The sequence below is a fragment of the Moschus berezovskii genome, chromosome 7 (assembly GCF_049115385.1).
Source record: "Moschus berezovskii isolate FMDL1 chromosome 7, NW_MosBer_1.0, whole genome shotgun sequence".
NCBI lineage: Eukaryota > Metazoa > Chordata > Mammalia > Artiodactyla > Moschidae > Moschus > Moschus berezovskii.
This window is the reverse complement of record NC_142466.1, coordinates 105,494,116-105,508,981: the sequence shown is the minus strand read 5'-3', so window position 1 is coordinate 105,508,981 and position 14,866 is coordinate 105,494,116.

The following is a 14,866-nucleotide window of genomic DNA, read 5'->3' as shown; positions in this document are numbered from 1 at the left end:
AGATGGCTGGATGGCATCACCGACTTGATGGACATGAGTTTGAGTGAACTCCGGGTGTTGGTGATGGACAGGGAGGCCTCGCGTGCTGTGATTCATGAGAGGGAAATAATTGCCTCCCTAGAAATAATTGTAAATAGTCAGTTATTTGATCAAGAGTATAAGCAAAGAATAAGACTGAAGAGAAAATCCTACACATGACAAAACCATGCATCATCCCAGGTCAATGGTGTGAGACACTGCGTCAGACACACTAAGGACCACCGGGACCTGTGGGGCATAGCTACTTGCTGCGGCCAGTCTGGGAAGGTGTTTTCTCCAGCCTGTGTGCAGCCTGGGGACTGAGAGAGGAACCTGTTACCCGTCCCATGAGAGAGTAAGCAAACATAGCTCATTTTAGAGCATGGGCTTGACCAAGCTCAAAAAACATCTTACAGTTTTATAAAACTAAAAACAAAACAAAAAACTGCTTTTGAGGTAGAGTAGGAGCCCTCTTATCAGGTATGACTGGGGCCAATAGTTGGTTGTTTTGAAAAGTTGGTTCAAATGGGGATAAAATGATACATACAAACCATGGACATTTAATTCCAATATATAGCACATATGTATATATACCTTTGCCGATATTTTGATGGTAGGTCAAAGCTTTTCTTTTGAAATGGCTAACAGTAGTCATTCTTCATAAATCACTGCCATGATGCACAGTCAACAGTCTTAGTTCTTTAAAGTGGAATATGATCTTAAAAAAACATGTGAAGTGACCTGGGCAATATTTCTAGATTTTTATGATTTTCCCCTCCAATTATTGACAGTCATCTCACTCACACCTATTTCCAAAGCATTTACTTAATGATTCATCAAAATATTTAAGTTATTTTTCATAGAAGCAACTTATATTACCTTCATATTTTATTTGATTCCAAAGATATTTAAATAGTCATTTTACTAGTAGGCACAGTTGGCATAAACACATTTGGATGCAAACCCAGGTGACTCTTGGTAAATCAGTATCAGATTGGTGGAGTGTTCTGGGGGGTAGCCTGATGTCTGTTCTTTGTGCTTTGGTTGTCCATATGCTTTGTGTGTCTCCATCTGTTTTACAGAAAGATTGGAGAGTCTTATTAACTTAGAAAAGAGGTTAGATGGAGGGTACTCAAGATAAATATATAGGTCCCTATACTTGGTATGTTTTTCCACCTAAAACCTTAAAGATCCCAGTACCTTGAGTGGGAAACCCAGCTGAGTACCCCCCACCACAATACAGAATTCTTTGGGAATGAATATTATTCCTGTCTGGGTGAATAACATCTTATAAATATTGTGATTTTTAACTGCTAACTGGTAAGTTTCTTGAAGTCTTAATATTCTTTTTTTAATATTTGCAACTCCTAGCTGACATCTCTGTAAAAATGATAGGTGCTTGCTTTGTGTTTGTTTGATGACTGAGTGGCTTCTGAACACCTCCTGCTTAAAGGAACATTTTCAAAGCTTTTAAAATACCTTTCAGAACTGGAGTGAACATCTAATTATCCCCATGTTGTAGATGAAATGAAAGAGGCTGAAGTATCAAAGGATTTACTCAGGTTTAGTTGGTGATGGACAGGGAGGCCTGGCGTGCTGTGATTCATGGGGTCGCGGAGAGTCGGACACGACTGAGTGACTGAACTGAACTGAACTGAACCAGAGTAGGAAGAGGGAGTGGGAATGTGTTCTATTTTAATTGTGACACCAGTATCTTTTAGCCATGTCTCTCTTAGTAGCATAAATTATAGGTAGTTTACCCTGGGTTTGAACATGGCGCTGTCAGTTACGAGCTGTGTGATTCTGGGCAAGTAACATGCTATGTATACAGTGTTTCTGAGTTTAACTTTACTACATGTGAATTATGGATGTGAATATTTGCCTGGCAGAGTATTGTGAAGACTAAAAGGGTTAATGCAGGTTAAATGCTCAGCACAACGCCTTGGCACAGAGTAGATGCTCAATAAATGATTTTTTTGATAATAAATAAAAGTGTTTCAATGCTGATCATAAAGGAAAGGACTTTACACTAACAGTGACTACCAACTTTCCAGGAGACTTCTCTTCAGTGGGTCACAGACCCCCATCCTATTCCATCATTTTCCCGGTTCATTCTGGAGTTGAGCTGTTTCTGATTGAACCATGCATAAATTTTCTTCTGTTCTTTACACTGCCAAGAGCTGGAACACTGAGCTGTAACCTTCTTGGTGGGCCCTGTCAGGTCTGCAAGCATGATTAGTGCCTACCTACCTTAAACACAAAGTTCACCTGTAGCCTGGAAGTATTATGTTGAGGTATTACAGTTGTCCAGGCTGAATAAAGACTGCAGCTCAATTAAACTTAACTTTGCTATTTATATTTCTCTGAGGCATTGTTAAAATAGAAACCAAGAATGTTGCGCAATGAGAAAATATAAGCATGAAGCTAAAGCAGGAAGTTAGTTAAAGACAATGAAAACACCAGCTCTCGTCCCCATCTCTGGGAAAACAAACAGGCAACCAACACATCAGCCACCACTGGAAAGCTTTAGACTTGCCCCAAGAAAAATGTTTGCTTGTGGACAGAAGCCCAACCCCCTCGGAACTATACATCAGGCCCTTTAGGATTTGGCCCCACCACATTCATGTCTCATTACTAGCTCTGCCTCCCTCCCAAGTATCTGGTGCTTCAAACAAACCACATCATTATCCTAAAAACCCACCTTGTGCTTTCAAGCTTTCGTGAGGTTATGACTTCTATCCCAAAGGCTCTTTTCCTCCATTTTCCATCTGGTGAACACCCCTCACCCTTCACATGAAATCTCTTTTCCCAAATATCTGACCTGACCCTCAAACATCTCAATGAAAAGTTATTCATCACATGATCAGTAATTGGTGGCTCATATAGTTCCGGTTATACGCACCGTACTTTAGTTTTTCTCCTCTTCTTCTTTCCCTCCTCCTTCTCCTCTGCTTTTCTTCCTCCTCTCCTTCTTTTTCTTCTCCTAATATTTGCTTTTATTCAAGAGCTGTGCTGTGTGGTAGCTGTGAGCCATATGTGCCTAGTTAACTTAAATTAGTTAAAATTACAGATTCCTTTCCCCAGTCACATTTCAAGTATTCAATAGCTACATGTGGCTACTGGCTACTGTGTTGGATAGTGCAGATACAGAATATTTCTATTATTGTACAGCGTTCCACTGAATGACACTGTATTGGAGTATAAGCTCCTTATTAAGGGTAGGAACCATGTTAAATTTACTTCTCCATGTGCAGACATTAGCAAGATGCCTGGAGGTTAATGAAGGCTTGAGAAAATGAATGAAACTTTGCTACGACTGAGGATTCTGACTAGTATGTTTGAATTCCCAAGGCCCAGGTTTTTCAAGAAATATATCAATGCTAACTTCCAATTCCCTTCCAACATCCCCAAATTTATCAAATCCACAAATTTTAGGACAGAAGCAGGAAAAAATGGTTTGGATAGGTTCTTGCACTCCTGCTTTAATAGTGCTTCTTAAATGCATTTTCCAAAGGTGATGGCGTCTTGAACAAAATGAGAATGAAAGGAATGGAGAATGAAGAATACCTTAGGTGGATTTCATTTGTAATCCCACATCTGTTAGAAGAGGCTCATTTATGGGGAGAAGTTTCTGAAGTCCTGAAATCTTGTTTTGACAATTGGTCACTGAGGTCAGATCAGATCAGATCAGTCGCTCAGTCGTGTCCGACTCTCCGCGACCCCATGAATCACAGCATGCCAGGCCTCCCTGTCCATCACCAACTCCCGGAGTACACTCAAACTCATGTCCACAGAGTCGGTGATGCCATCCAGCCATCTCATTCTCCGTCGTCCACTTCTCCTCCCGCCCCCAACCTTTCCCAGCATCAGAGTCTTTTCCAGTGAGTCAACTCGTCGCATGAGGTGGCCAAAGTATTGCAGTTTCAGCTTTAGCATCAGTCCTTCCAATGAACATCCAGGATTGATCTCCTCTAGAATGGACTGGTTGGATCTCCTTGCAGTATAAGGGACTCTCAAGAGTCTTCTCCAACACCACAGTTCAAAAGCATCGATTCTTCGGCGATCAGCCTTCTTCACAGTCCAACTCTCACATCCCTACATGACCACGGGAAAAACCATTGCCTTGACTAGACGGACCTTGGTTGGCAAAGTAATGTCTCTGCTTTTTAATATACTATCAAGGTTGGTCATAACTTTCCTTCCAAGGAGCAAGCGTCTTTTAATTTCATGGCTGCAATCAGCATCTGCAGTGATTTTGGAGCCCAAAAAAATAAAGTCTGACACTGTTTCCACTGTTTTTCCATCTATTTCCCATGAAGTGATGGGACCAGATGCCATGATCTTTGGTCACTGAGGTAGCTGAGTTTATCTTTGCCAAAAGTTTCATCATTTTTGAGGGAAGTGAAATATACCACCATTCCCCAGAGGAGGCCAAACATTGAATGGATTCATTGTAAACTTTTGAGACAAGAGTTTTAGAATCCTTTGCAGAGGTAGTGAGATTAGGATACATGTAGAATATGCTAGCATTAAGAATCAGCTTCTATGTCAACTCATGTTGCTGCTGCTGCTGCTGCTGCTAAGTCACTTCAGTTGTGTCTGACTCTGTGTGACCCCATAGATGGAAGCCCACCAGGCTCCCCTGTCCCTGGGATTCTCCAGGCAAGAACACTGGAGTGGGTTGCCATTTCCTTCTCCAATGTGTAAAAGTGAAAAGTGAAAGTGAAGTCACTCAACTCATGTTAGACCATTTAAAAGTACTGTGCCTCTTTTCAAGACAATGCCAAAGTCAGGAAAGATCACAAAATTTGCCAGGGTCCTAGAGCTAATTAGTCATCAATTCCAGTTGGAACTCAGATCTCGTAACTCCAAGTTAAGAGCTCTTTTATTATGCAAGAATTTTCTAAAAATGTATGAATTACTTGGGAACTCCTATTAAAAATAGCTAGACTTACTGAATCAGAATCTCCAGATGGGAAGTCTGAGAATTTGTATTTTTATCAAGTGGCCAAGGTGGTTCAATATATATTGAAACAGAATGTGTCAATTCCCTTTGGGGTTAAATTCTCATTTTAATATATTGTGGACCTTGCATAAAAGATCTTACTATTTAATCATCTGCTTGAGATTGAGAGCTGGGTCTGGTTATTTCACAGAGATACAGATTCACAGACTCTCAGTTTAAAAGTATGTTGAGGTCATTCATTCTCATTCTCATGGGATGCAGGAATTATTATTACAGTGCCCCTGGGAAAGGGTCAAATAACAGTTAATTGATTAGTTCCATTATTCTGTGGGGAAACTGCTTCCATTGCTGAGATGTTCCTCTTATTAGAAAGTACTTCCTTCTCCTGAGCTGAATCTGCCTCCTCCTTGGTCCAGTTAGGACTTCCAGAGCAACAGGGAACAATTTAGTGTCCTAAGGAGTTAACTGTTCTGTCTAGAGGGAACTTAGAGATCACATGCTTGAATCTTTTCATTGTTCAGCTGAGGAAACTGACATACATTCTTTCAGCATTCATTAATAGATATGTATTACGCTCTTCATTCAAAGATGGGCACAATTCAGTTCAGTTCAGTCGCTCAGTCGTGTCCGACTCTTTGCGACCCCATGAACCACAGCACGCCAGGCTTCACTGTCCATCACCAACTCCCAGAGTTCACTCAAACTCATGTCCATCGAGTCGGTGATGCCATCCAGCCATCTCATTCTCTGTCGTCCCCGTCTCCTCCTACCCCCAATCCCTCCTAGCATCAAACTCTTTTCCAGTGAGTCAACTCATTGCATGAGGTGGCCAAAGTATTGGAGTTTCAACTTTAGCATAAGTCCTTCCAATGAACATCCAGGACTGATCTCCTTTAGGATGGACTGGTTGGATTTCCTTGATGGGCACAATAAGGGACAGAAATACCTTCTGAGAGAAGCAGAATATATTAAGAAGAGGTGGCAAGAATACACAGAAGAACTATACAAAAAAGATCTTAATGACCCAGATAACCATAATGGTGTGATCGCTCAACTAGAGCCAGACATCCTGGATTGCAAAGTCAAGTGGGCCTTAGGAAGTATCACTATGAACAAAGCTAGTGGAGGTGATGGAATTTCCAGCTGAGCTATTTCAAATCCTAAAGATGATGCTGTGAAAGTACTGCACTCAGTATGCCAGCAAATTTGGAAAACTCAGCAGTGGCTGCAGGACTGGAAAAGGTCTGTCTTCATTCCAATACCAAAGAAGGGCAATGTCAAAAAATGTTCAAGCTACCAAGAAATTGCACTCATTTCACATGCTAGCAAAGTAATGTTCAAAATTCTCCATACTAGACTTCAACAGTACGTGAACTGAGAACTTCCAGATGTACAAGCTGGTTTTAGAAAAGGCAGGGGAACCAGAGATAAAATTGCCAACATATTCTGAATCATAGAAAAAGCAAGAGAATTCCAGAAAAATGTTTGCTTCATTGACTACATTAAATCTTTTGACTGTATGGATCACAATAAACTGTGGAAAATTCTTAAAGAGATGGGAATACCAGACCCCCTGACCTGTCTTCTGAGAAAGTTGTATACAGGTCAAGAAGCAACAGTTACAACTGTATATGGAACAACAGACTGGCTCCAAATTGGGAAAGAAGTATGTCAAGGCTGTATATTGTCATTCTGTTTATTTAACTTATATGAAGAGTTCAGTTCAGTTCAATCACTCAGTCGTGTCCGACTCTCCGCGACCCCATGAATCACAGCATGCCAGGCCTCCCTGTCCATCACCAGCTCCCGGAGTTCACTCAAACTCATGTCCACAGAGTCGGTGATGCCATCCAGCCATCTCATTCTCTGTCGTCCCCTTCTCCTCCCGCCCCCAACCTTTCCCAGCATCAGAGTCTTTTCCAGTGAGTCAACTTGTCGCATGAGGTGGCCAAAGTATAGCAGTTTCAGCTTTAGCATCAGTCCTTCCAATGAACACCCAGGATTGATCTCCTTTAGAATGGACTGGTTGGATCTCCTTGCAGCCCAAGGGACTCTCAAGAGTCTTCTCCAGCACCACAGTTCAAAAGTATCAATTCTTCGGCGATCAGCATGAAGAGTACATCATGTGAAATTCAGGGCTGGATGAAGCCTAAGCTGGAATCAAGATTGCTGGGAGAAATATCAATAACCTCAGATATGCAGATGACACCACTCTTATGGCAGAAAGCAAGGAGGAACTAAAGAGCCTCTCAATGGAGGTGAAAGCGGAGAGTGAAAAAGCTGGCTTAAAACTCAGCGTTCAAAAAACAAAGATCATGGCATCCGGTCCCATCACTTCATGGCAAATAGATGGTGAGACAATGGAAACAGTGACAGACTTTATTTTCTTGAGCTTCAAAATCTCTGTGGTCAGTGATTGCAGCTATGAAATTGAAAGACGCTTGCTCCTTGGAAGAAAAGCAATGACAAACCTAGCCAGCGTATTAAAAAGCAGAGACATTACTTTGCCTACAAAGGTCCATCTTGTCAAAGCTATGATTTTCCAGTAGTCATGTATGGTTGCGAGAGTTGGATCATTAAGAAAGCTGAGTGCTGAAGAACTAATGTTTTCGAACTGTGGTGTTGGAAAAGATTCTTGAGAGTCCCTTGGACAGCAAGGAGATCCAACCAGTCCATCCTATAGGAAATCAGTCCTGGGTGTTCATTGGAAGGACTGATGCTGAAGCTGAAACTCCAATACTTTGGCCACCTGATGCAAAGAGCTGACTCATTGGAAAAGACCCTGTTGCTGGGAAAGATTGAAGGTGGGAGTAGAAGGGACCGACAGAGGATGAGATGGTTGGATGGCATCACCGACTCAATGGACATGAGTTTGAGTAAGGGAGGCCTGGCGTGCTGCAGTCCATGGGGTCACAAAAAGTCGGACATGATTGAGCAACTGAAATGAACTGAGGACTATTGCATAGGAGACAGAATTTCAGATAGCTTTGAGAATCTGCTCCAGAGAGGTAGGGAGTAAGATCAGTATGTGATTTTAGTGAAGGGGGAGCACCTGCAATCAGGCACGTATTTTTTTTCAGAAGGTTTCTTGTGAGGGTTACTACTAGTCATGAGAAGCAGATGTCACCATGAGGGATTTTTGTGCTTTTCTGTATATGAGGAGCTATAAGAATTGGGCTCATAAAATCATCTCCTGAAAATATCTCACTATCTCAAGATCCATTCTGCCCATTTTTTCCCAGAGCACAGAGTGCCTCATTTCTCCTCTCCACCCCGAACTCTTTTCAGGGTGGTGTTGAAAGCCAGCAGATGCAGCAGCACCTGATTTAATCCTTGTAGAGCTAGATGGCAAGTGCCAATAGAAAGTGCCGATTTGCAGTTGACAATAGTGAGGATATCTAACGGGGCCCTAACCGATCTGGGCATCAGGGAAGGCACCCTCAATGAAGCAGTCCCTGAGATGGTCGGAAAGTTGGGAGTTGAGGGGAGAGAGGAGCCTTTCAGGCTGCAGAAGAGTATCTGCAAAAGCTTCGAGGAGGGAGAGTTTTGAGAAACCGAAAGGCCCAGGGAAAAGTGGGGAGAGAGGCAGGATGAAACTGGAGTGTGGGACAGGGGCCTTGTGTGCCATGGAAAGAGTTTTCCTTCATCCTAAGAACAAATGGGGAGGCATGATGCACTTGTATTTTTAAATCTCAATATGGCTGTCCTACAAATACTGGACTGCAGGCCCTGTCTGAGTGGGTGTGACGACACTTAGAGATGAATTAAGAACTTACTGCACAAGTTCAGGTGAGAGATAAAGGTAGCTTGGGTTAGGGTTTTGATAATGGAGATGGAGAAGACACTCAGGAGATGGAAGGAGTAATATCTGTGATGTATTGATTATGTAGGTTAAGAAAGGGTTTTAAGAAAGGACTGATCTAGAGATCCAGATGAAGGGGCAATTCCTTAACTGAGACCACATAGCTAGTTTACAAAGTAGAGGACAAGACCAACAATTCTAAAGCCAGGATGTGGGTTAGCCTGCTACAGTGCGAAGGGACTCCACTTTGGCGGTAGGCAGACCATCTTTGAACCCTGGCTTTGACATGACAAGCTCCGTGATCTTGACCCATTTCCTTTACTTCTTCGAGACGGGAATGAGGATGATAAACACACCTCTTTCATAGGTGACTTGTGGGAACTTAAATGAGATGTTTGTAAAGTTTGTAAAGCTATTACTATGCCTAACACATACCAAACACCAAAATGATAACCCAGCTGAGGTTATTGTTTTTATTACTAAGAGTTACTATATCTTCCTTGAGTCATCTTACTCCTCTTCCCCAAATACTAATAGAACATTCTGCTGGGCTCTAGTTACACAAGATTAAATATCTTGTGCTGCTTACAAGTGGAATAGTTGTGATAGGTGGATGTCATGTAGCCACTGACTCTGCCTCTGATGACCAGGAAAGACTTCTTAAACTGATGTTTATCTCAGCGTTGAAGATATTTTTCCCATGGAGAAGAGGCAAGAGAGGATAGTAGTGGTGGTAAAGGTGGTATGGGGCATTTTATCAAGAAGGAACACCAAGTGGAAAAACACAGAGGCCTGAGAAAACTTCTCCTTTGAGCATCTGCAAGAAGTTCAACATGGCTGAATTGATGATTCCTTTTGGCTGAGTGGCATATGTCATTGGAAAATGGGCAGGTGCTAGATTGTGAAAGAACTTGTAGGTCAAGCTAAAGATCTTAAAAGTTATTCTGTAGACAGTTGAGAGATGCTGAAGCTTTTTATTTTTTAAAAATTTATTTATTTTAATTGGAGGCTAATTACTTTACATTGAAGGTCCAGCTAGTCAAGGCTATGGTTTTTCCCGTGGTCATGTATGGATGTGAGAGTTGGACTGTGAAGAAAGCTGATCGCCGAAGAATTGATGCTTTTGAACTGTGGTGTTGGAGAAGACTCTTGAGAGTCCCTTGTACTGCAAGGAGAAACAACCAGTCCATTCTAAAGGAGATCAATCCTGGGTGTTCATTGGAAGGACTGATGCTAAAGCTGAAACTGCAATACTTTGGCCACCTCATGCGACGAGTTGACTCACTGGAAAAGACTCTGATGTTGGGAAAGGTTGGGGGCGGGAGGAGAAGGGGATGACAGAGAATGAGATGGCTGGATGGCATCACCAACTCTGTGGACATGAGTTTGAGTGAACTCCGGGAGTTGGTGATATTCATGGGGTTGCGGAGAATCGGACACGACTGAGCAACTGAACTGAACTGATTGTATTGGTTTTGCCATACATTGACATGAATCTGCCCTGGGTGTACATGTGTTCCCCATCTTGAGCCCCCCTCCCACCTCCCTCCCCATCCCATCCCGCTGGGTCATCCCAGTGCACCAGCCCCGAGCATCCTGTATCATGCATGGAACCTGGACTGGCGATTCGTTTCACATATGATAATATACATGTTTCAGTGCCACTCTCCCAAATCATCCCACCCTCACCCTCTCCCACAGAGTCCCTGCAGACGAATGGATAAGAAAGCTGTGGTACATATATACAATGGAGTGTTACTCAGCAATTAAAAAGAATACATTTGAATCAGTTCTAATGAGGTGGATGAAACTGGAGCCTATTATACAGAGTGAAGTAAGCCAAAAACACCAATACAGGATGCTGAAGCTTTTTAAGCTGAGTAACATAATCAGAATTTTGTGTAAAGAGGTTCCCCTCCCCCAATGGATCATATTTTTTTCTCTTGTGAATCATTGTGGGTAGTCCCTCTAGAAGGTCTAATGTTGAAATTACTAGAGAAATAGTGCTTAGAAGATGATTGTCCTCACAAGAATGTCTCAGAAAAGAGAATATAATATGATCACCTGTGTTTTTGAGTGCTTCAATGAGACATCTTCCCAATCCTTTGGGGTTGATCTCTGGGAAAGAAAAGGATGATGGCTGTGGGTCTCTGTAGTGCTAGATGCTGAAACTGCTACTAATCAGTGTATATGAAACTCAAGCAATTAACTAGAGACTCAAACATGTGACCACACAAGGTAAAAGTATGGTCAAGATTAAGATAGTCTGCTTGCATTTATTTCCCAGCAATCTAGAAAGAATAGAGGAGAGAATATGACCTTCAAACTACTCATAGCATCTGGAAGAAGGGATGTTTATCCTACTTGAATTTCCCTCTTGAAACAATATATATGACTAATTTAAAAATAAGAACCTTGTTAAGAGACTGTTCTGTAATGAGTATTCTTTATGAGTAACAAAAAAAATTGACAGTGACTTAACTTTCAGTCTGAAATAATGACAGTTCATAAATGTGCAGTGTAACCAACACATTTCAAAGAATCCAGAGATTCCAATATGCATTTGGTTCTTCTGCATTGAAGTAGCTTAGGAGATCATTCTGGTTTCATCTGGATTTTTTCTCCATGTTTCAAATTGGTTAATTTCACTCATTCTGGTTTTGATTCTGGATTCTTAGTTGTTTTATCGTGTTAGCCTTGACTGTCCTCATGATGTTTGCTTGTGCCTTACTGCCCTCAGTTTTTTCTTTGGTGATTGGATTCACTCTGTGTTGTGATCACATGAAGGTTTTGAAATCCCTTTGTTTGAAATTGTTCTCTTTCTCTAGGGTTGGAACTGAATATGTATTCCTCCACTTTGCCATACCTTGACAGTTCCTCCATAATACTTTAAGTATCTCTTAGACTATATGAGCTTGCAATCATTATCCACCCAAACTGAGGGTGGGATAACTTTTGTTCATGTTTAGTATTGATTCAGAGATCCCTATGTGCTCAGTCAATTATTTTCATGCAATGAGCGTATCCATCCATGCCACCCAACTTCCAAATGCTGGAACCAGTTCCACTTCACTGCCTCATCTGTTTAGGAACCTTGTGTCCTATCGTCTTCATCCTGGTCATAAATGTGATGCTTGGCCATGTGAAGGAAGCCAAGGAGCAAGTCCTTTTGTTATTAACTGTCATTGCTTTTAATATGTGAGACTTGAAGACTCCAAATAGCTATTTAAGAAATAAGAGAAAACAAAGGAGCTAGACAGTAGACTGCTTTCTGATATATAAATACAGGCATTTGACACACAAGGCATAAATGCTTTTTTTATGGACAGTTTAACATTTCTGTTTAAAAAACAATTCTGGTATTAATATTTTCTGTATAAAGTATATACAGAGTGGTAAAAAGCTTTTGCTTAAAATATGTGAGAAAAGGGACATTTCTTAGCACGTTCAGCAAGCGTAATTTTTGTTGTTCCTTTTTTTTGGTACATGCTAACTTTTGAGAAGCCTTTTGGTAAGGATGGTCAAACACCTATTGGTTTTGGGAGTAGCATTCTGGAATCTGCTCTGCTTATTTCCAGTTGGTCTTCTCTATGATCCAGTGCTCTTTAGCCTTAAACTCTCATTTTTCATTATGATCTTATTTGTATACTTTTAGATTTGATGCTTATATGTGTTCCGGGATTATCAGGTTTATTTCATAGATTTGGGCATATATCCTGTCCAGGATTCTTCCCTCTCTGCATCTCTTTTATAGTTTACCTTCCTCAGCCAGGCTCCCTGGAGTCTAATTTCTGGACATCCAATTTCAATTTGGGGAGTAGAAGAGACTAAAATGAGATTTAAGAAAGGGGAGAGTTTGCTCATTGGAGGATGGGCAGCTGAAACAAACAGGAGGAATATTTGAAGTGAGATAAAATGAAATGCAAAATTCTAAATATACTGGTCGACAATAACCTTCAATAACTGAAGGATCAATTAGCCAGACTCTCTATCCCTCAGACATTTCCATTAACTTTGAAAAAATTCTAAACAAAGTCATTAGAAAAAAAAACAGATGGATGAGGTCTGGGACTTCAAAAGAGGCAAAGTTTAATACAAGATTTTAATGGGACCCACCTGACAAAACAAAGACACAACTTATGCTGTGCTGTTGGAAATAAAGAGACAAAGAAATAGAGGCACACAAGACAATGCCTATCGGGCTGCAAGAGCTTAAATTGATCTTTAATGCAATTTTTAAAACACAAAACCATGCACAGGATCTAGAGGACCTGCTTGGAATTAACTTCTGATGTTGCTGACTTCAAAGACAATCAGGACACAGACCCCAGTGAGGCAGATCTTCCCACAGTAATATAGGAGGCATATTTCATGGCCAGGGACCCAGCAAAAGAGTTCATAGCTACAGATCAGACAGGAAAAATGAAGTATTTCTCTGCAAGAAAATGATTTTCCAAATTAGTTGCCAGGTCCTAAGCAGAACATTCAAAACCCATGTGTTGGACATGAGGGTCAGAGGGCATGGAAAGATGGTGATGTCATCATCAAAAGACAGCAGCCAAATTACCTAGATTTTTATTGTGTTTTCTCACAGTTGGTAAATCTTAGTTAAGGCTTAACCAGTTATTGCACAATCAAGCACAAGACATACTGGAACCTCAGTGGGTAGAAGATTCAGGTTCTACTGAGCTATGGCAAGAATCAGAGGGCTGAAGGACTGACCCCAAACACAGTATCTAAAAATGCTTCAAATTTGCTTCCGTGTGGGCTGGACTTGACAACCAGAGGTATTCAGCCTGGTAGCAGTGCCTGACAATAAGTATTTCTAGCAAGAAGTGGTTTTTCAGTTCGTGGGCACAGTTGTGGTTATAGAAGGTCTTCTGATATTGGGGCAGGGCATCAGCCAACTGCTTGGAAAGGAAGCAGGGACCAGCTTCCAGGAAGACGATGCTGGCTTAAATTAAGGTGTCAAGGCCACAGACCACTAGCTAATGTTGAGAGGAGGACTCTATCCTATAACATCTAATATGAACAAAAAATTGGGACCCAGGGAAGAAAGCCATATTGATTACAAGTTGTGTAATAATTGAGATAGGGATCACCCTGTAGATGCATTATGGCCTATGCAGCAAGCCTAATTCCAGAATTTCCTGAGTGTGCTCATATATTGGCTGCTTCAGTAGGCACTGTCTCAGTATGAGTCTCCTCGGTGGCTGCAGCAGAGTAAGCCTTGGAGGAGGAGTTGACCCAGTTCTAGACTTGGCACAAATGGACTTAGGACGAGCTGGGCTGTTTTGTACCCATCTGGAACTCAGATAATACAGCTTCAGAGGAACTGGCCACATGGCGTGTGTTTTAAATCTTCACAGTGTTTGTGGCTCTAACTTAGGGCATACGCAGAGATATTGAGCTGGCTATTCTCTGTCTCCCTAGATATGTCAAACACCTTCTCCACCCTGCTGTGTGCCCAGGGAGGCTGAACGCAATGAACTGCATCAACCCAGCCTCCTTGCCCTCCTTCTGCTCGCTGGATTTTTCACTGGGGAGCCATGACAGTCAGAGAACAGGTGGAAAGAGAGGGTGGAATAGTATTTTCTTTTGCTCCTTCCTTGCTGGGCCATGAATCGGAAGTGGCTGCCTTCCTCATCCAAGGCCACATCCCCCATTAGGTGGCCTCTCCTTCTACTATAGCCCTCATTGGGCCCTAGTGGCCACTGGCTCCTTTTTCTCCTTCAGGTCTGGCTAGTGGTGGATTCTCCACTTCTTCTGGGTCCATGCCTCTTTGGCTCATGATCATTGTTGGTTTCCCTTAAACCCAACAATACCCTTGTAAATACTCTTTTCATGAAACTCCATTTGCTTCTGCCTTCTTGTCTGAATCTAATCAATACAGAAGTGTAACCATGTTTAAGTATGATATTTTAAAAATTTTGTTACTTATCAAAATGATGGAAACCAACTTTCCATTGATGGAGAATTGGTTAAATTAGTTATGATCTATTTATATCAAAAGCTATAATATTTAGCCAATAAAAACCATGTTATTAAAACATTTAATGTCATAGGATAATACTCAATAC